The sequence below is a fragment of the Pristiophorus japonicus genome, chromosome 25 (assembly GCF_044704955.1).
Source record: "Pristiophorus japonicus isolate sPriJap1 chromosome 25, sPriJap1.hap1, whole genome shotgun sequence".
In the NCBI taxonomy this organism is placed as follows: Eukaryota; Metazoa; Chordata; class Chondrichthyes; family Pristiophoridae; genus Pristiophorus; species Pristiophorus japonicus.
In genome coordinates this window covers 23,887,331-23,910,454 of record NC_092001.1, presented here as the reverse complement: position 1 = coordinate 23,910,454, position 23,124 = coordinate 23,887,331, and the positions used below count along the sequence as shown (strand labels likewise).

Genomic DNA, 23,124 nt, shown 5'->3' with positions numbered 1-23,124 from the left:
TTTATTGTGGAAGGCTTTTCTTCTTCCATTGTAACCACAATGACGCAAGTGCTTGTGGTTGTGAGATTAAATATGGAATGGCCGGGCCCAGCCGGCGAGTTCGGGGGCAACAGGGTGCGGAGCTTTTAGACTGATCTCCAACTCGGCCGAGTCTCTGTATACATATAATAAACTTGTGTGTTTTCCACTTGAGCAGATGGGTTTCTGAGTCATATTCTTTAATATAGATTCCACCTCAACAATGTGGCTACATTACACTTGGTCCTTTCTTCCAAGTCGTTAATGTAGATTGTAAATAGTTGGGGTCCCAGCACTGATCCCTGTGGCACCCCACTAGTTACTGATTGCGAACCCGAGAATGAACCATTTATCCCGACTCTCTGTTTTCTGTTAGTTAGCCAATCCCCTATCCATGCTAATATATTACTCCCAAACCCATGTTTTTCTATCTTGTGTGGTAACCTTTTATGTGGCACCTTGTCAATGCCTTCTGGAAGTCCAAATACACCACATCCACTGGTTCCCCTTTATCCACCCTGTTTGTTACATTGGTGGAGCCTAGATGATATTGGACAGGAGACGGTCGGTTGTCGGTGCGGGGCAGGAATTGGAGCCGTAAGTGGGCTGGTGAGCCTCATAAACACCTGCTTTAGGTCCCAGACCCCAATCACAGGCCACAGGCCGTGGGATGGCCCCGTGGTGACAGGCCCGTGTCAGCGGGGTCACTGGACGCCATCTTGGACGGTTCATGGCGCATGTCCGGCCACCTTGTTGCAGGAACCAAGACATTTAGCAAAACATCAAATGCTGATATTTGTGTGCTGGGTACCGGCCAAATATCAGCCAAAGCTCCCCATACACCTCTGCAGGGAATTCCACAGGTTAACAACTCTCCGAGTAAAGAAGTTTCTCCTCATCTCCTTCCTAATTTGCCTACCGCGTATCCTAATACTATGTCCCCTGGTTCTGGACTTCCCCAACATCGGGAACAATCTATCCGCATCTAACCAGTCCAGTCCCGTCAGAATCTTATATGTTTCTATGAGATACCCTCTCATCCTTCTAAACTCCAGTGAATAAAGGCCCAGTTGATCCAGTTTCTCCTCATATGACAGTCCAGCCATCCCGGGAATCATTCTGGTGAACCTTCGCTGCACTCCCTCAACAGCAAGAACGTCCTTCCTCAGATTAGGAGACCAAAACGGAACACAATATTGCAGGTGAGGCCTCACTAAGACCCTGTACAACTGCAGTAAGTACTCCCGGCTCCTATACTCAAATACCCGATCTATGAAGGCGAACATACCATTTGCCTTCTTCACTGCCTGTTGCACCTGTATGCCAACCTTCAATGACTGATGAACCATGACACCCAGGTCCCGTTGCACCTCCCCTTTTCCTAATCTGCCGCCATTCAGATAATATTCTGCCCCAGCGTTTTTGCCCCCAAAATGGATAACCTCACATTTATCCATATAATATTGCATCTACCATGCATTTGCCCACTCACCTAACCTGTCCAAATCACCCTGCAGCCTCTTAGCGTCCCCCTCACAGCTCACACCCCCACCCAGTTTAGTGTCATCTGCAAACTTGGAGATATTGCACTCAATTCCTTCATCCAAATCATTTATGTATATTGTAAAGAGCTGGGGTCCCAGCACTGAGCCCTGCGGCACTCCACTAGTCACTGCCTGCCATTCTGAAAAGGACCCGTTTATCCCGACTCTCTGCTTCCTGTCTGCCAACCATTTCTCTATCCACGTCAGTACACTACCCCCAATACCATGTGCTTTGACTTTGCACACCATCTCTTGTCTGGGACCTTGTCAAAAGCCTTTTGAAAGTCCAAATACACCACATCCACTGGTTCCCCCTTGTCCTCTCTGCTAGTTACATCCTCAAAAATTCCAGAAGATTCGTCAACCATGATTTCCCTTTCACAAATCCATGCTGACTAAGACCGATCCTGTCACTGCTTTCCAAATGCCCTGCTGTTTCATCTTTAATAATTGATTCCAACATTTTCCCCACTACTGATGTCAGGCTAACTGGTCTATAATTACCCGTTTTCTCTCTACCTCCTTTTTTTAAAAAGTGGTGTTACATTAGCTACCCTCCAGTCGATAGGAACTGATCCCGAATCGATAGAATATTGGAAAATGACCACCAATGCATCCACTATTTCTCGGACCACATCCTGCTCTACTCTGGGATGCAGACTATCAGGCCTTGGGGATTTATCAGCCTTCAATCCCATCAATTTGCCTGACACAATTTCCCGCCTAATAAGGATATCTTTCAGTTCCTCCTTCTCACTAGACCCTCGGTCCCCTCGTACATTCGGAAGGTTATTCGTGTCTTCCTTCGTGAAGACAGAACCGAAGTATTTGTTCTATTGGTCTGCCATTTCTTTGATCCCCATTATAAATTCACCTGAATCCGACTGCAAGGGACCTACGTTTGTCTTCACTAATCATTTTCTCCTCACATATTTACAGTAGCTTTTATGTTCCAAGCAAGCTTCCCCTCCTAATGAAACCCTTCGTCCTCCTCTGTTGAATACATAATTTCTCCCAGTCCTCAGGTTTGCTGCTTTTTCTGGCCAATTTATGTGCCTCTTCCTTGGTTTTAACACTATCCTTAATTTGCCTTGTTAGCCACGGTTGAGCAACGTTCTCCGTTCTATTTTTACTCCAGACAGGGATGTACAATTGCTGAAGTTCACCCGTGTGATCTTTAAATGTTTACCATTGACGATCCACTGTCAACTCTTTAAGTTTCCTTGGCCAGTCTATTCTAGAATTGCCAATTCACACCTCAGACCGTCAAAGTTCCCTTTCCTTAAGTTCAGGACCCTAGTTTCTGAATTAACTGTGACACTCTCCTTCTTAATGAAGAATTCTACCATATTATGGTACACTTCCCCAAGGGGCCCCGCACAACAAGATTGCTAATTAGTCCCTTCTCATTACACATCACCCAGTCTAGGATGGCCAGCTCTCTTATTGGTTCCTCAACATATTGGTGGTGAAACCCATTCCAAATACACTCCAGGAAATCCTCCTCCACCACATTACTACCATGTGGTTAGCCCAATCAATATGCAGATTAAAGTCACCCATGATAACTGCTGCACCACCACTTCACACATCCCTTATTTCTTGTTTGATGCTGTCCCCAACCTTACCTCTATTAACAGTGAGACAGACATTGCAGCAAGGGTCTGGTTAATGTGAAACAACAATTCTAGAAGAACAGTGACCCCGACATGATTTGAACAAGCAGCACTTTGATCTAGAATCAGACGCAGTACCGTTGAACCACGACGTTTACAGAGTAGTTAAGGGATGTTCGTCTATATGAAGGTTCTGCAATACAAGGGACTTTAAAATCCCCGCCCATTAAAGTACAGTCAGTAAAATAGGATATGGTTCAACAATCACAAGCAAAGTGTCATGTATTGATGCTTGGGGTCACTAGACACCAGAGGGCGCCACTGTCGGAGGTCATCGGGCTGTACACGTGTGTACGCGGGCCCTGGTATATTAGAGCGAGTACCATGTCACGTGGGCACTTTGGGAGTAAATAAATTTGAACCTTGTTGACAGCCGAGTGAGTATACAGTAACAAGTTTGTCTAGTCATTCTATACATTAGACAAAACACATGACAAATAATTGAAGTATGGAGTGTCCCTGAGTTAGCATTTGTTTAATTGTGCAAAAGAAGGTGAGGGGTTAATTAATTATGCTTTCCCGTGAAAGCAAGACAAAAGGTTAAGAAAAAAACCATGGTGACTGTCAGGTGAGCGCTGCTTGTGATACCTGGTGGGACTGGGTGGGAATTTGTAAGCCCCTTGTATTGCAGAACCTTCATATAGACGAACATCTCCAGCTCAATGTGTAGGCCTCGTGGCGCATAGGTAGCGCGTCTGACTCCAGATCAGACAGTTGCGTGTTCAAATCACGTCGTGGTCACTGTTCTTTTGGATATTGTTCTTCCAGAATTAATATTTCATTTGCTGTTTGACAATAACCAGAACTTCCTCCAAGGTCTGTCTCACTCTTTCCCCGGTGTCAGGCAGAGATACGCCTGCTGCCCTCATTTATTTCATGTGACAGGACACAAAAGTTCAAAATCAACCTGCAGGTTGCCACACACAGCACTGAATAGTCAGGATGGCCGAGCTGTCTAAGGTGCTGTGTTCAATTTAAAATCTATCCTCAAAACAAGGGTTCAAATCCCACTTCTGGTGTTTATTATTTTTAATCATTAAGCAGAAACAAACACCAACTTTGATAATATTGAACCATTAAGGTCAATTATTTCATTTTTTCTAATCTTTAATTGAACAATATTCAAAATGTTTATGCCCGGTTTCAAACCGGGGACTTTTCACGTGTTAAGCAAATGAGATAACCACTACACTGCAGAAACACTGCAATTGACACAATGCTCGGAACACAACCAGAGCTTTAACCGACACAGCTGGCCGATACTTCAGGAGCTGGTTTTACGAGAATAGAATGACGGTGCTATATTTAGGAAGGCTGTGAGTGTGGTCGAAATTGATCTCGTGTTTCCCAGACTTCACACATCGCAACAGGAGCTGGCCATTTAGCAGCGAGTGGTCGGGATCAGGAATGCACAGCTTGACACTTTCTGGCCTCAGGTAAGAAGGTGGTGCTCAGGAATAAGGTGAAAGGTTGAATCTTCTGCACTGACTCCCTTTCACAAACTCCAGCACCAGGTCAGACGGAAATGTTAAGCGAGCAGCTGACCTGCTGAATCCCACTTTGAAGGAGTTGGCCGTGGTGTCAAACAAATGTGTTCCGTTTAATGATAATAATTGTCAGAATTGGAATTCAAGCTCAACACACGTGCAGAGGAGACAGTGACCTGAACACAGCACCTTCAACCACTCGGCCATCCTGAATATTCAGTGCTGTGTGTGGCCACCTGCAGGTTGATTTTGAACGTTTGTGTCCTGTCACATGAAATAAATGAGGACAGCAGGTGTATCTCTGCCTGAGACCAGGGAAACAGTGAGACAGACCTTGGAACAAATTCTGGTAATTGTCAAACAGCAAAGGAAACATTAATTCTGGAATAACAATATCCCCGACATGATTTGAACACACAACCTGCTGATTTGGAGTCAGACACACTAGCGTTGCACCACGAGGCCTACACAATGAAGTAGAGATATTCGTATATATGAAGGTTCTGCAATACAAGGGGCTTTAAAATCACCGCGCATTCCCACCAGGTATCATAAGCAGCGCTCACCTGACAGTCACCGGATGGTTTGTTCGAAAACTTTTCTCTTGCTTTCACGGGAAACCATCATTAATGAACCCCTCACCTTCTTTACACAATCAAACAAATGCGAACTCAGGGACACTCCATACTTCAATCATTTGGCCTGTGCTTTGGGGAGCGGGCAGGGAAGTGGACCTGAGTCCATGATCAGATCAGCCATGATCGTATTAAATGGCAGAGCAGTCTCGAGGGGCAGTATGGCACACTCCTGCTCCTATTTCTTATGTTCTTATGTTCTTATGCATGTTAACCCATTTTACTCACTGTATTTTAGCTTTCTGTTTGAATGTGTTCATTGCCGATGACACCACGAATCTGGGGCAACTTTTATCAAATTTATCAGCACCGATTATTCCTACCGTGCACACAAAATACAATCAGTATTGAAGATAAAATCCCATCGAATGTATTTTCAGATTCAACACAGTAGCATTTCAAATAAAGTAAAAGAATTTTACACTGAAAAGATTTGCAAGTGTTACTTGTATTTGTGTCTTTAATTAAACTTTGTGGAGTCTGACTCCCGTTCATGCCACTGCTGAATAAGAAAGGAGGGTTTGACATTGACCAGACTGCACTGCACCTGATATTTGTGAGCTCATCCTTTATATTCAGTGGTTTCTCGCCCTTTGATGGGCTGCAGTGTAGCGGATATCACGTTGGCCTCACACGCAGAAGGTCCACGGTGGATCCGTTTTCTCTCACTCAAAGTTATCTATTTATTGGTGAAATAAAGAGCAATTAATGAATAAGGGAGCCCTTTTGCCAGGAGAATAAATAGCAAATAAAAACAGCAAATGCTGGAAATCTCAGCAGGTCAGGCAGCATTTGCAGGGAGACTAAACTCGCCTCCGATTGTTCATTCACAGCAATTTTAAACATAATGTTTCTGCTTGGCATTGAACCAGGGACCTATCGCGTGTAAAGGAAACGTGATAACCAATACACTGCAGAAACCTCTGCTACAGCAGCCCCCACAGCGAGGAGCTGACCAATGAGCTCCCTCTGTGCTGATCGGGAATGTGTTGGCTCACCTTAAACAACTTCTGTCCCACACTGAAAGTTCTCAATCCTTCTTCTCCGCTGCCCTTTACAGAAATATCACGGATAACCCAGCCACCGTGTTCACTTCCACATCCTCACAGTGGGGCCACAGAGGCTTCTACTTTCTCCCCGCGATCAGCGAACTCACCCAGTTTACAAAGTTAAACCCCAAACACGTGCCCGGCAAAGGGCAGGAGAAGCCAGAGAGTCTGTAAGCTCGGTCTATCACAGAAAGTATTGGTATTCATGGTGATTGCAGCAATTATTAATCGTCTAAGAGACCTCAATTATTTTTATGCGATGAATTGATCGAGGATTGAAACCAGGTTAGAGTGCCGGGTCTTAACCCCTCGACCACGAGGAAACAGTTACGATAAATGTCGAACCAGGTTAGTGCGCCGGGTCTTAACTCCTCGAGCACCAGCGAACAGTTACGATACATGTCGATATATTTATATATATTTATATATGAACCTGAATGTCAATGGCTCCCTACCTAGACCTCGTGGCGCCCACGGTAGTGCGTCTAAATTTGAGTGAGAGAAACGGTTCCACAGTGACACCTGTCATGTGTTCGACATGGTTACTGCTTGTACTAATGCAAGGTGTGCCACCAGAGGGCACTGCAGTGGGAGACTTGTAGCTTACCTGCACAGGTGTGCCTGGCCTAGTATAAAAGGCAGGCCACCAGTTGTGATCCTCACTCTGTGATTATCAATAAAGGACTCAGGTCACTACAGTTCATGCACGACACATTGTCTCGTGGAGTCATTATCAAACATTTGAAAGTATAACAAGGGAGCCCAAAGCCTCAGAAACTGGAAATTCTACCAGAGCGTCGAAGTCATGCTGTAGGTGCCTGGGACAACACATTGCTCAAAGTTGTCCACACGTGAAGGCAGAGTGTTTCTTCGACAGAAAGACTGGGCATCTTGCGAAGGCATGCCGACTGAAGGGTAAACCTGTTTTTAAAGCTATGAATCCAGCGTTCAAAGCTATGAGTAGAAATCCCAAGAGACTACATAGTATGGAAGAACAACAACAGGACGAGGAGATGTTAGAGTTACACATCATCAGGAGCACGAGGTTAACGGACAGCGATTCGGAAAGCATCAAAATCCAAATAGATGTTGCGGGATTCAAGATACCAATGGAAATTGACACGGGTGCATCCGTGAGTGTAATAACGGAGTCACTGTACCGCGACAAATTGCGTGATTTCCAACTGGAGAAACCTAAGATAGATCTGCGAGGCTACTCGGGAGAGTAAATTCCTGTGCTAGGTCGTATCACTGTACCGGTGAAAGAGAAAGATCAATTTCAGAACTTGCCTCCAATAGTAGTGAAAGGAGACAAGTCTGCCTTTCAAGGAAGAAATTGATTAAGCTCACTGAAGCTGGATTGGAGTAAGATTTTCTGTGTGGAAGCGAGATTTTCATCAACGGATGAGGTTATCAAGAAGTATCCAAAGGTGTTCTGCGAAACGGGCAGTCCGATCCAAGGCTTCAAGGCGAGTGTCAGGTTACAGAAGGACGCTAGATTGGTTTATTACAAGCCCCGTTCCGTACATATGCACTCAAGGAGAAAGTTGAGCAAGAACTCAAAAAACTAGAAGGTGTTAACCGTTACGCTGCGGAAACATCTCCACTTTCAGCACCAGATGAAAAAAATTGAACCCAATGAGAGCGGGAGAATAGTTCCTCACATGCTCAGGGCAAAATATATGATTGTCGTTCCACAAAAGAATGAAACAAACTTTAGCACCAGGTCAGACAGAAATGTTAAGCGAGCGGGTGGACTGCTGAATCGCACTTTTAAGGAGTTGGTGGTGACAAAACAAATGGGTTCTGCCTAATGATTAAATGTAAGAAATGTCTGAAATAGGATTCGAACGCTATCTATAGTGACCTGAACACATCATATTAGACCACTCGGCCATCATTACTATTCAGTGTTGTGTGTGGCACCTGCAGGTTGATTTTAAACTGTTGCGTCCTGTCACATGAAATAAATCAGGGCAACAGGCGGATCTCTGCCTGACACCGGGGAAAGAGTGAGACAGACCTTGGAGCAAGGGTCTGGTTATTGTCAAACAGCAAATGAAATATTAATTCTGGAAGAATAACATTGAAACGAAATGTGATCCTGACACCCAGACAGAAGTGTTAAGGCAGAAGGTTAAATGCTGCATCCCTTTCTGCAAAAAAATCCTTTCACAACCATTTCTCCGAACAAAACGGCACAAAACAAAAATGTTGCTTTCAAAGTCATTGAACTGCCGAATTTCCACGCCCCGCGAATCTCCTGAATCAGATGCCTCTAGTTTTGCCGACTCAATCCATATCCCTTTGCTCCAAGGTCTGTCTCCCTGTTTCCCCGGTGTCAGGCAGAGATCCGCCTGCTGCCCTTATTTATTTCACTCTCGATGAATCTCACTAATATTCCAACAGCAGCCATGGTTGTGTGAAGGTTCGTATTCTGTTACTCGTCGCCAATTGTTGTGTATAGAAGAACTCCCCGAGGCTGAGTACTGTGAACTAAACTTAGTGTGATCTTTGCCTTCTTTGTTACAACACCAGAGTGCCTGAACAACATGGCAGCCAACCTTTTATACTGGCCCTGCACGGTTGGGCAGTTGACCATTAGGACTCCAACAGTCGCGCCCTCTGGTGGCAAGTATTACATAGTTGCATAATTCACATAATTGTTATCGTTAAGAAGTTATAATTCCAATGAATGCCTGAATCATCCGAAAGGAGCCTGGTTTGTAGGACAAGGCTACATATCAGGAAGTAGCGTAGTTAGATGACAAGGGAAGTGATACTCTGATTATAAGCTTGGAGAATAAAAAGCGTAAATGCAGGAAACACTGAGCAGGACAGGCAGCATCTGTGGAGAAAGAAACAGAGTTAACGTTTCAGGTTAATGACCTTCCATCAGATGTTGGGCAGTTGTGTTAGGTAATACTATTAAAAATTTCAATTGTCACGAAGCAGGGGTAAGGAAAAGATATAAAGTGTGGCATTTGGAACAGATAGTTTAGAATCCGATTAATGTTTGATCAATTTGTACATTGAGCTGGGAACTGTAACGTGTTTGAGTTCTTCGGCTAACATTCGCAAGGATTGGGTGTAAGTACTGTTGTTAAGTGTATGTTTAATGATTGTCTGCTTAATAACTCTGACATTTAATGTTGCGGACCCGATTCCTGCACTGCGCGTGTTCGAGCTCTGTTTGGAGCACCGATCCCTTCAATCCGTCGCTTACAGGGACAGTTGGATTCACCGTTTCTTTGTTTGGTGAAATTTCAAAGATTGAATGCGGCGCACATCAACCTGGTCACCTGCTCCCTAACCGCTACACGCTGCTCCCGTGAGATGGAAGTCCAGTTACTGTTACAAGCTTGAACGCAGGTACAAGCAGAACTCATTCGTCGAATGTCCAAGTCCCTGAGATATCTGATTATTTACACCGAACTCCTTCGCAAAGAGTTGCGGTTCATGTGGTGTGATTAGGGCACATCTTTCCCCACACTACATCACTTCAAACATAACTCAACGGCTGTAAAGCGCTTTGGGTCGTCATGAGTTCCTGAAAGGTGTTGTTGAAATCAAGTCCTTCTTTGCAAAAGTTCGATGCAATTTCAAAATCCATGGGTGAACTGAGGGCTCGTCCGAGATCTCTCGCAAATTTCAAGTAACAACCCCGAAGCTAGAATCATACCCCTAGACCAACTAGCCAACTGCTTGACAAATGTGGAGATAAGGTGTAACCATTATTGAAACATTTTTAGTGTGTTGCTATCTTGATTGGAGGAGCACATGAGACGGAATCAGTGACTTTGCTTTTTCGACCTGTCTTCTGAAGCACCGCACGGTCCCACTCCGACAGTCAATGAGCTGTTGGGACGTTAGTGTATCCAGGCTGCGAGTGGTCACCCCGAGCGCAGCACAGGGGTTTCTGCATTAGTTCTGGGTGGGGACAGTATCTTTCCCCTTCTCTCTTCCTCTTGTCTATAACCCTGGGCTTTGGTTTCTCTATTTATTCCCCCGTCTCAGTTTCTCGTGTTTAAAAGGGAACAAAAGATGAAATTGGTATCACTGTGGAACAATTTCTCTCACTCAAAGTTAGACACACGACCGTGGGCACCACGAGGTCCAGTTAGGTAGCCGTTGATATTCAGGTTCATATATAAATATATCGACATGTATCGTAGCTGTTCTGTTCTGGTCGATGGGTTAAGACCCGGCGCACTAACCTGGTTTCAATCCTCGACCAATTTATCGCATTAAAATAATTGAGGTCTGTGAGACGATTAATAATTGCTGTAACCACCATGACTACCAATACATTCTGTGATAGACCGAGCTTACAGACTATGTGTCTTCTCCTGCCCTTTGCCGGGCACGTATTCCGGGTTTAATTTTGTAAACTGGGTGAGGTCGCTGATCGCGGGGAGAAGATAGTAGCCTCTGTGGCCCCAGTGTGAGGATCTGGAAGTGAACACGGTGGCAGGGTGATCCGTGACATTTCTGTAAAGGGCAGCAGAGGAGAAGGATTGAGAACTTTCAGTGTGGGAGAGAAGTTGTTAAAGGTGAGCCAACACACAATGCCGATCAGCACAGAGGGAGCTCACTGGTCACCTCCCCTCTGTTGAGGTCATTGTACCAGAGGTTTCTGTAGTGTTGTGGTTATCACGTTTGCGTTACACGCGAAAAGTTCCTGGTTCGATTCCGAGTTTGGAACCGGTTCTGGGGGAGGTGGGACCAGTACAAACCGGACGGTCTGCACCTGGGCAGGTCCGGAACCAATGTCCTAGGGGGAGTGTTTGCTAGTGCTGTTGGGGAGGAGTTAAACTAATATTGCAGGGGGATGGGAACCTATACAGGGAGACAGAGGGAGACAAAAAGGAGGCAAAAGCAAAAGACAGAAAGGAGATGAGGAAAAGTGGAGGGCAGAGAAACCCAAGGCAAAGAACAAAAAGGGCCACTGTACAGCAAAATTCTAAAAGGACAAAGGGTGTTAAAAAAACAAGCCTGAAGGCTTTGTGTCTTAATGCAAGGAGTATCCGCAATAAGGTGGATGAATTAATTGTGCAAATAGATGTTAACAAATATGATGTGATTGGGATTACGGAGACGTGGCTCCAGGATGATCAGGGCTGGGAACTCAACATCCAGCGGTATTCAACATTCAGGAAGGATAGAATAAAAGGAAAAGGAGGTGGGGTAGCATTACTGGTTAAAGAGGAGATTAATGCAATAGTTAGGAAAGACATTAGCTTGGATGATGTGGAATCTATATGGGTGGAGCTGCAGAACACTAAAGGGCAAAAATCGTTCGTGGGAGTTGTGTACAGACCTCCAAACAGTAGTAGTGATGTTGGGGAGGGCATCAAACAGGAAATTAGGAGTGCATGCAATAAAGGTGCAGCAGTTATAATGGGTGACTTTAATATGCACATAGATTGGGCTAGCCAAACTGGAAGCAATACGGTGGAGGAGGATTTCCTGGAATGCATAAGGGATGGTTTTCTAGACCAATATGTCGAGGAACCAACTAGGGGGGAGGCCATCTTAGACTGGGTGTTGTGTAATGAGAGAGGATTAATTAGCAATCTCATTGTGCGAGGCCCCTTGGGGAAGAGTGACCATAATATGATGGAATTCTGCATTAGGATGGAGAATGAAACAGTTAATTCAGAGACCATGGTCCAGAACTTAAAGAAGGGTAACTTTGAAGGTATGAGGCATGAATTGGCTAAGATAGATTGGCTAATGATACTTAAGGGGTTGACTGTGGATGGGCAATGGCAGACATTTAGAGAACGCATGGATGAATTACAACAATTGTACATTCCTGTCTGGCGTAAAAATAAAAAAGGGAAGGTGGCTCAACCGTGGCTATCTAGGGAAATCAGGGATAGTATTAAAGCCAAGGAAGTGGCATACAAATTGGCCAGAAATAGCAGCGAACCTGAGGACTGGGAGAAATTTAGAACTCAGCAGAGGAGGACAAAGGGTTTGATTAGGGCAGGGAAAATGGAGTACGAGAAGAAGCTTGCAGGGAACATTAAGGCGGATTGCAAAAGTTTCTATAGGTATGTAAAGAGAAAGAGGTTAGTAAAGACAAACGTAGGTCCCCTGCAGTCAGAATCAGGGGAAGTCATAACGGGGAACAAAGAAATGGCAGACCAATTGAACAAGTACTTTGGTTCAGTATTCACTAAGGAGGACACAAACAACCTTCCGGATATAAAAGTGGTCAGAGGGTCTATTAAGGAGGAGGAACTGAGGGAAATCTTTATTAGTCGGGAAATTGTGTTGGGGAAATTGATGGGATTGAAGGCCGATAAATCCCCAGGGCCTGATGGACTGCATCCCAGAGTACTTAAGGAGGTGGCCTTGGAAATAGCGGATGCATTGACAGTCATTTTCCAACATTCCATTGACTCTGGATCAGTTCCTATCGAGTGGAGGGTAGCCAATGTAACCCCACTTTTTAATAAAGGAGGGAGAGAGAAAGCAGGGAATTATAGACCGGTCAGCCTGACCTCAGTAGTGGGTAAAATGATGGAATCAATTATTAAGGATGTCATAGCAGCGCATTTGGAAAATGGTGACATGATAGGTCCAAGTCAGCATGGATTTGTAAAAGGGAGATCATGCTTGACAAATCTTCTGGAATTTTTTGAGGATGTTTCCAATAAAGTGGTCAAAGGAGTACCAGTTGATGTGGTATATTTGGACTTTCAGAAGGCTTTCGACAAGGTCCCACACAGGAGATTAATGTGCAAAGTTAAAGCACATGGGATTGGGGGTAGTGTGCTGACGTGGATTGAGAACTGGTTGTCAGACAGGAAGCAAAGAGTAGGAGTAAATGGGTACTTTTCGGAATGGCAGGCAGTGACTAGTGGGGTACCGCAGGGTTCTGTGCTGGGGCCCCAGCTGTTTACATTATACATTAATGATTTAGACGAAGGGATTAAATGTAGTATCTCCAAATTTGCGGATGACACTAAGTTGGGTGGCAGTGTGAGCTGCGAGGAGGATGCTATGAGGCTACAGAGTGACTTGGATAGGTTAGGTGAGTGGGCAAATGCGTGGCAGATGAAGTATAATGTGGATAAATGTGAGGATATCCACTTTGGTGGTAAAAACAGAGAGACAGACTATTATCTGAATGGTGACAGATTAGGAAAAGGGAAGGTGCAACGAGACCTGGGTGTCATGGTACATCAGTCATTGAAGGTTGGCATGCAGGTACAGCAGGCGGTTAAGAAAGCAAATGGCATGTTGGCCTTCATAGCGAGGGGATTTGAGTACAGGGGCAGGGAGGTGTTGCTACAGTTGTACAGGGCCTTGGTGAGGCCACACCTGGAGTATTGTGTACAGGTTTGGTCTCCTAACTTGAGGAAGGACATACTTGCTGTTGAGGGAGTGCAGCGAAGATTCACCAGACTGATTCCCGGGATGGTGGGACTGACCTATCAAGAAAGACTGAATCAACTGGGCTTGTATTCACTGGAGTTCAGAAGAGTGAGAGGGGACCTCATAGAAACGTTTAAAATTCTGACGGGTTTGGACAGGTTGGATGCAGGAAGAATGTTCCCAATGTTGGGGAAGTCCAGAACCAGGGGTCACAGTCTAAGGATAAGGGGTAAGCCATTTAGGACCGAGATAAGGAGAAACTTCTTCACCCAGAGAGTGGTGAACCTGTGGAATTCTCTACCACAGGAAGTAGTTGAGGCCAATTCACTAAATATATTCAAAAGGGAGTTAGATGAAGTCCTTAGTACTCGGGGGATCAAGGTGTATGGCGTGAAAGCAGGAAGTGGGTACTGAAGTTTCATGTTCAGCCATGAACTCGTTGAATGGCGGTGCAGGCTAGAAGGGCTGAATGGCCTGCTCCTGCACCTATTTTCTATGTTTCTATGTTTAGTCTCTTGGCAAATGCTGCTTGATCTGCTGAGATTTCTAGCATTTGCTATTGAATTCTCCTGGTAAAAGGGCTCCTTAATTGCTCTTTTGTTCACTTCAATAAATAGGTAACTTCGAGTGAGAGAAAACGGATCCACCGGGAACCTTTTGCGTGTGAGGCCAACGTGATATCCGCTACACTGCAGCCCATCAAAGGGTGAGAAACCACTGAATACAAAGGATGAGCTGACAAATATCAGGGGCAGTGCAGTCTGGTCAACGTCAAACCCTCCTTTCTTATTCAGCAGTGGCATGAACGGGAGTCAGACGCCACAAAGTTTAATTAAAGACACAAATACAAGTAACACTTGGAACTCTTTTCAGTGTAAAATTCTTTCACTTTATTTGAAATCCGATAGCATTGAATCTGAAAATACGCACGGTGGGATTTTATCTTCACTACTGATTTTATTTTGTGTGCACGATAGGAACAACCGGTGCTGCTAAATTTGATAAAAGTTGCCCCAGATCAGTGAAGACTTTGAACCAGAAAGCTAAAATACAGTGAGTAAAATGGGATATGGTTTTCGAGTTAAGATGCAAAGCACAGGTCAAATCTTTGAAGTATGGAGTGTCCCTGAGTTAGCATTTGTTTGATTGTTCAAAAGAAGGTGAGGGGTTCATTAATGATGGTTTCCCGTGAAAGCAAGAGAAAAGTTTTCGAACACACCATACGATGACTGTCCGGTGAGCGCTGCTTGTGATACCTGGTGGGAATGGGCGGGGATTTTAAAGCCCCTTGTATTGCAGAACCTTCATATAGACGAAATCTCCAGCTCACTATGTCGGTCTCATGGTGCAACTGTAGTGTATCTGACTCCAGATTAGAAGGTTGCGTGTTGGGGTCACTGTTCTTTTGGATATTTTTCTTCCAGAATTAATATTTCATTTGCTATTTGACAATAACCAGACCATTGCTCCAAGGTCTGTCTCACTATTTCCCCGGTGTCAGGCAGAGATACGCCTGCTGCCCTCATTTATTTCATGTGACATGACACAAAAGTTCAAAATCAACCTGCAGGTGGCCGCACACAGCACTGCATAATCAGGATGGCCGCGAGGTCTAAGGTGCTGTGTTCAAATTGCAGTTTTCTATGAAGGTTTGGGCTCGAATCCCACTTGTGACTTTTCTTATCTTTAAGCGGAACCCATTTCTTTTGTCATCACCAACTCCTTAAAAGTGCAATTCAGCAGTCCACCTGCTCGCTTAACATTACCGTCTGACCTTGTGCTGAAGTTTGTTCATTCTTTTGTAGACCATCAGTCAGATATTTTGCCCTGAGCATTTGAGGAACTTTTATCCCGAACTCATTGGGTTTAATGTTGGTAATCTGGTGCTCAAAGTGGAGATGTTTCCGCAGTGTGATGGTTAACATGTTCGCCTCACACGCGAAAGCACGTCGGACGGAAATATTTTCTGGAGCTTTCTCATGCATGTTTAGAGGAGAGTTTGTTCTCCTGTGAAAGGTCAGGAGATCATAAGAACGTAAGAGTTAGGAACAGGAGTCAGCCATTCGGCCCATTTTCAAGTTTTCATGCTCTTTCCGCCCGATTTCGGACCGGGCACCTTTCGTGTGTGAGGCGAATGTGTAAACTACGACACTACGGAAACACTATGATAGAGTCTATCTTAGGATAAAACCACAGCTCTAACCTACACAGCGAGCCGAGAATTCAGGAACTTGTTTTTAGAGAATAGAATGAGGGTGCTGTATTTACGAAGGCTGTAAGTGTGGCCTTCAACAGCGTGGACCTTTTTCCACGTCTGGGGAACCTACTATCAGCAAGGTCAGACATCGATGACGAGGTCCAACACCGCCTCCAGTGTGCCAGCACAGCCTTCGATCACCTGAGGAGGAGAGTGTTTGAAGACCAGGACCTCAAATCTGGCACCAGGCTTATGGTGTGCAGGGCGGTGGTGATACCTGCCCCGTGGTATAGCTCCGAGACATGGACGATATACAGCAGACTTCTCAAATCACTGGAGAAATACCACCAGGGCTGTCTCCGCAAGACGCTGCAAATCCCCTGGGTGGACAGACGCACCAACATCAGTGTTCTCGCTCAGGTCAACATCACCAGCATTGAAGCACTGACCACACTCGACAAGCTCCGTTTGGCGGGCCATATTGTCCACATGCCCAATACGAAACTCCCTAAGCAAACGCTCTACTCAGAACTCCGATACGGTAAGCGAGCCCCATGTGGGCAGAGGAAACGTTACGGGCACACCATCAAAGCCTCCCTGATAAAATGCAACATCCCCACCGGCACCTGGGAATCCTTGTTCCTCGGGTTGAGTAGCCTGTGCTGCATGTTTCGTGCCGGATCGATCATCCTCTGCCAGGTGGTATTTCACAGCACGTTTGCACAATCACTGGAGGTACCCCATCGTTGTGCAGCCTTTGCACACGTAGTGCTTGAATCGACATTGATGGGCCCGATGGTTACCCCCACAGCAACAACACGGTGCTAATAGATTCACATTCATCCCCGATGCCGAACTCTGAGTCATCACAGGTCTTGCAGCCACAGACCAATAGGCCCTGCCATATGCAGTTTGGCCTGCTAGCGACATCATTTTATGCACAGTACTTGCCGGTGAGCTTCGATGTTGAGGAGATATCTCTTTGGTGTTATCGTCCGTGGCCATGCATGCCTGGGCGATCGCTATGGCCCTGCTCAGGTCGAGGGTTTTAGCAGCCAGCAGCTGTCAAAGAATGACCTCGTGGCTGATGCATAGCACGTAAAAGTCCCACAGCATTTGCCCCAACGCTTGCCCCAACGCAGCTCCAAAATCGCAAGTTCCTGCGAGGTGTCTCAGGTCTGTGACATAATCCGCCAGGTCCTGGTCCACGGAGCGATGGTGCGTGTAAAAACGATATCTGGCCATGAGGATACTCTCCTTTGGCCTGAGGTAGTCCCAAACCAGTGTGCACCACTCTGAATATTCCTTCTCCGTTGGTTTTGTCGGTGTGAGCAGATTCTGGATGAGGCTGTATATTTTAGGCATACAGACGGTGAGGAGAACCGCCATGTTCTTGGCAACGTTAGTGTCTCCTGCCAGCTCGTTGGCCACAAAGTACTGGTCGAGCTGCTCGCCGAAGGCTTCCCAATCATCACCCTCTACGGATCTCTCTAATATTCCTACAGCAGCCATGGTTGTGTGAAGGTTCGTATTCTATTACTCATCGCCAATTGTTGTGTATAGAATAACTCGCCGAGGCTGAGTACTGTGAGCTAAACTTAGTGTGACCTTAGTCTTCTTTATTACAACTCCAGAGTGCCTGAACAACATGGCAGCCAACCTTTTATACTGGCCCTGCACGTGTGGGCAGGTGACCATTAGGACTCCAACAGTCGCGCCCTCTGGTTGCAAGTATGACAGAGTTATATACATCACATAATTGTTATCGTTAAGAAGTTATAATTCCAATGAATGCCTGAATCGTGCGAAAGGAGCCTGCTTGTAGGACAAGGCTACATATCAGGAAGGAGTGCAGTTAGATGACAAGGGAAGTGATACTCTGATTATAAGTTTGGAGAATAAAAAGAGTAAATACTGGAAACACTGAGCAGGCCAGGCAGCATTTGTGGAGAGAGAAACAGAGTTAACATTTCAGGTTAATGACCTTCCATCAGAAGTTGGGCAGTTGTGTTAGGTCATACTATTAAAAGTTTCAATTGTCACGAAGCAGGGGTAAGGAAAATATATAAAATGTGGCATTTGGAACAGATAGTTTAGAATCCGATTAATGTTTGATCAATTTGTACACCGAGCTGGGAACTGTAACGTGTTTGAGTTCTTCAGCTAACATTTGCAAGGTTTGGGTGTAAGTACTGTTGTTATGTGTATGTTTAATTATTGTCTGCTTAATAACTCTGACAGTTAATGTTGCGGACCCTATTCCTGCACTGCGCGTGTTCCAGCTCTGTTTGGAGCACCGATCCCTTCAATCTGTCGCCTACAGTGACAGTTGGATTCACCGTTTCTTTGTTTGGTGAAATTTCAATGATTGAAAGCGGCGCACATCAACCTGGTCACCTACTCACTAACCGCTACACGCTGTTCCCGTGAAATGGAAGCCCAGTTGCTGTTTCAAACTTGAATGCAGGAACAAGCATAACTCATTAATAGAAAGTCCAAGTCCCTGAGATTCCTGATTCTTTCCACCGAACTCCTTCACAGAGTTGCGGTTCGTGTGGGGTGATTTGGGCACATTTTTCCCCACACGACAACACTTCAGACATAACTCAACGGCTGTAAAGTGCTTTGGGGTGTCATGAGTTCCTGAAAGGTGTTGCAGAAATGCAAGTCGTTCTTTGCAAAAGTTCGATGCAATTTCAAAATTCATGGCTAAACTGAGGGCTCGTCTGGAAATTGAACCCGGGACCTCTCGCAAATTTCAATTAATAACCGCAAAGTGAGAATCATACCCCTAGACCAACGAGCCAACTACTTGCCAAATGTGGAGCTCAGGTGTAACCATTATTGAAGCATTTTTAGTGTGTTGCTATTCTTGATCGGAGGAGCACATGGGACGGAATCAGTGACTTTGCTTTTTCGACCTGTCTTCTGAAGCACCGCATGGTCCCACTCCGACAGTCAATGAGCTGTTGGGACATTAGGGTATCCAGGCTGCGGGTGGCCAACAGGCGCCTGGCTGCAATGAGCGATAAAATCCAGCGTTCGCCAGAAGCCCGGCGTGCTCAGTCGGTCGAACATGAGAATCTTTATTGCAGGGCCGTGCGTTTGAGCCCCATGTTGGGCGATTGCATTTCTTTTAATTTAATGATGCTTTCATGGAAAATCGTCATTAATTAACCCACAATCTTCTTTTGCACAATTAAAGAAATGCTCACTGAAGGAACTCCATAATTGACTCATTTCTTCTGTGCTCTGCAAGTGAACTCTGAAACCATAAACCATTTTACACACTATGCTTTCGGGGTCTGGGTCAAAATGTTCATTGCTGGTAACATCAACAGGAGACTGGGGAAACAGTGAGACTGACTTTAGAGCAAGGGTCTGGTTATTGTGAAACACCAAACAAAATAGCAATTCTGGAAGAATAACATCGAAAGGAATTGTGAGCTGACACCCAGAAAGAAGTGTTAATGCTGCATCCCTTTCTGCAAAAAATTCCTTTCACAAATATTTCAATGACCGAAACGGCACAAAACAAAAATGTTTCTTTCCATGTCATGAAACACCCGAATTTCCGCACCCCGCGAATCTCCTGAATCAGATGCCTCTAGTTTTGCCGACTCAATCCATGTCCCTTTCCAATATTGTGCTCCCACCCACACTATGCAATGTGCCACTAACTTATCGAATCATGGAATGATTACAGCACGGAAGGCCATTCTGCCCATCGCACCCGTGCCGACTCTCAGCGAGTTCCACTCCCCCCACCCTTCCCACGTAGCCCTACAATTGTTTTTCCTTCAGACACTTGTGCAACTCCCGTCTGAAAGATAAGATTGAGTCTTCCTCCACCGTCCTTTCAAGCCGTGCATTCCAGATTCTAACCACTCGCTGCTAAATGGCCATCTCCTGTTCCTATGTGTAAATTCTGGGAAACAGGAGATCAATTCCTGCCACACTCGCAGCCTTCCTAAATATAGCACCTTCATTCTATTCTCGTAAAACCAACTCCTGAAGTATCGGCCAGCTGTGTTGGTTAAAGCTCTGGTTATATTCCTAAGATTACTGGAATCACAGCGTTTCTGTAGTGTAGCGGTTATCACGTTCGCCTCACACGTGAAAGGTCCCCGGTTCGAGCCCGGGCAGAAACATTATATTGGAGACTATTTTTGCTGTGAAAAAAATTGAACAAAAGTCGCCCCAGGTTCCTTGTCGCATGAGCACTGAACATTTTAAACCAGTCTCCTAAATGGAGAATGTGTAAAGTCAGATAGGGGAGAAAACTTCATCAATGATTCAAAATCCTTGAATGATTAAAGTTCAGTTGTTGAAGTTTCCACTGACCCTCAGCAGCAATTCTACAAAACAACGCTGTCGCTCAATGAATGGGGAATAAAACAAATAATCTTCACAAACCCCCATCCCCCGACACACAGTTTAATTCGTTGTATGTCATTATTTTAAAGATTTTGAATGAAAGAGTTAATTTCTGAATCCGTGCTCCCTCTGTGAGTGCCGCACCACTAAACGAGCAGGAAACACATTAAATAGTTTACCACAATTGCTGACATTTCTTAGCTTTTTACTTGTGTTTTTTCAGCTCTTCGTCCTGTTCAGCTCCTGTCTGCGGATATTGCTGTGATTAAACCTGAACACAATGCAATGTCTCATAGCCCCTGCATCGGTTACTACCAGCAGATCTGAGCCGCATTTCAAACCCACAAACAACTCAGTGGTTATTCGCTCTTCCCAGTTCCAGAGCTCAGAGGGTTATTGTCCATCCCTGGGATGCAAGCTACCTCGGACCCGGGCCAAAGCTCCCCGTACACCGAGCACAGGCTGAGGAAAACCCCGGGGGAGAGGATATCCTGCTGTGGGGGGCTACAGGACCCACGGACCCTTTAATAATCTCTCACAGCTCATCTGAAAGCAGCCGGGATGTGCCTGCCTCAGCCAGGAGGCTACACTTGTTTATTTATAAAAAGAGAAGCAACTATCCTCATTCAGCAGATATAAGGCAAGATATCATCAAAAGAGGTGTTTGGACATTTTAAGTGATGTGTTTAATGCTTCAGTCCTTTTTGTGTTTAATTCCCACCCCTTCTCTGGTTGTGCCTGCACTGAGCTTACCTCTAGGTAAGGTTGTTCTGAACTTACAAAAGTGGGCACTTACTCCAGCCTAAGTTAGTTTGTAGTAAGTTTTCACTGCCGAAACTTGCAAAACAGGCCTGAGTGGCTGGGCACACCCCCTTTTGAAAATAAATACCTGAGCTGAAGCCAACCTCAACTAACTCAGTAGAACTGGAGCAAACTAATATCCGAGAATTGCAATTTCTAACATTCTCCAAACTAAACTAGTTGCACCAAAAAATTAGGAGCAACCCCACCCGAAACTTGGGCCCTCAGTGTGGGACAGAAGTTGTTTAAGGTGAGCCAACAGATTCCCGATCAGCACACAGGGAGCTCACTGGTCAGCTCCCCTCTGTTGGGGCAGTTGCACCAGAAGTTTCTGTAAGGCAATAAACGGCAACGCCTCGGCGCGAATTCAACGGTGGGCACTCATGCTGGCGTCCTATGACTATACCATAAGGCACAGACCAGGCACAGACAACTGTGCCGAAGCGCTCACCAGGCTACCCCTGGCGACCACAGAATGGTCTGATGAACACGACTGTGAGATAGTCATGGAAATCAATGCCTTTGAGTCCACAGGTTCGCCCATAACAGCTCACCAAATCAGAGCCTGGAGGGCCAGCAACCCCACGTTATCTTTAGTAAAATGTTGTGTCCTAACCGGTGACTGGGCAGTGGCTCGTGATGCCTGCCCCGAGGAATTAAAACCCTTTCACAGGAGCATGCATGAGCTATCACTACACGCAGACTGCCTGATGTGGGGCAGCCAAGTCGTCATGCCTCTGCGAGGCAGAGATACATTTGTCCAGGAGCTCCACCGCGAGCACCCGGGGATCGTTCTCATGAAGGCCATAGCCAGATCCCACTTCTGGTGGCCTGGTATTGACGCGAACTTGGAGCTCTGCGTCCGAAGGTGCACTATTTGTGCCCAACTCAGCAATGCCCTCAGGGAGGCTCCACTGTGCCCCTGGCCCTGGCCTACCAAACCATGGTCGCGGGTGCACGTAGCCTATGCGGGCCCATTCATGGGCAAAATGTTCCTCGTAGTTGTAGATGCATTTTCAAAGTGGATCGAATGCACCATTTTAAACTCGAGCACAACCTCCACCACTGTGGAGAACCACACGTGAAAGGACCCCGGTTTGAACCCGTGCAGAAACATTATTTTGGAGACTACTTTTGCTGTGACATAAATTGAACGAAATTCGCCCCAGGTTCCTTGTCGCATGAGCACTGAAGATTTTAAACCAGTCTCCGAAATACAGAGTGTGTAAAGTCAGATAGGGGAGAAAACTTCATTAATGATTCAAGCACCTAAAATGAATAATATAAGAACATAAGAAATAGGAACAGGAGGCGGCCATTCGACCCCTCGATCCTGCTCTGCCATTCAATAAGATCATGGCTGATCTGACCATGGACTTTGAGTTAAGGGACTCGGGGGCCTGTTCTCTCTCCCCTGAGAAGGTTCACGTTCTACAGTCCAGCCTCTAAAAGGCACAACTCTGTGCACAGTACTTGCCGGGTTTGAGTCCTGAGGATGAGTCATCCGCCCAGAGCCACAGGTCGAGGTCATGAATGCTTGGCTCACGGAGATGGCCTTCTGCAGTGTGTCTGTGGTATCCGCTGACAGTAGCTTATGAAGAAGGCCCTCGTGGCCGATTCCGATGACAAAGATATACCGCAGTGCTTCGGTGAGGTGGTCACCAAAATGCCACGGTGCCGCCAGCCTCCTGAGGTCTGCAGCATATTTCGTGATCTCCTGGCCTTCGGGCCGTCGGTATGTATAAAACCGGTTTCTGGCTGTGAGGATGCTCTCTTTGGGCTTGAGTTGTTCTTGGATCTGTGTTACAAGCTCCTCTTACGCCTTGGTCGTTGTCTTCGCTGGTGCCAGCAAGTCTCTGACGAGGCCATAGACGGTGGGCCCACAACTGGTTAGCAGGATAGCTCTGCACTTATCAGCCATTGTGGCCGGGTTGTCACCTGCCAGGTCGTT

At 45.8% G+C, this 23,124-nt stretch overlaps 1 non-coding gene across 1 annotated transcript; it reads left to right on the top strand.

Moving 5' to 3' along the window:
- The first annotated feature begins 20,073 nt into the window (after positions 1-20,073).
- Positions 20,074-20,146, top strand: trnav-cac (transfer RNA valine (anticodon CAC)). The gene has a single exon. It is a non-coding gene; the product is annotated as a tRNA-Val (tRNA).
- Positions 20,147-23,124: the final 2,978 nt, after the last annotated feature.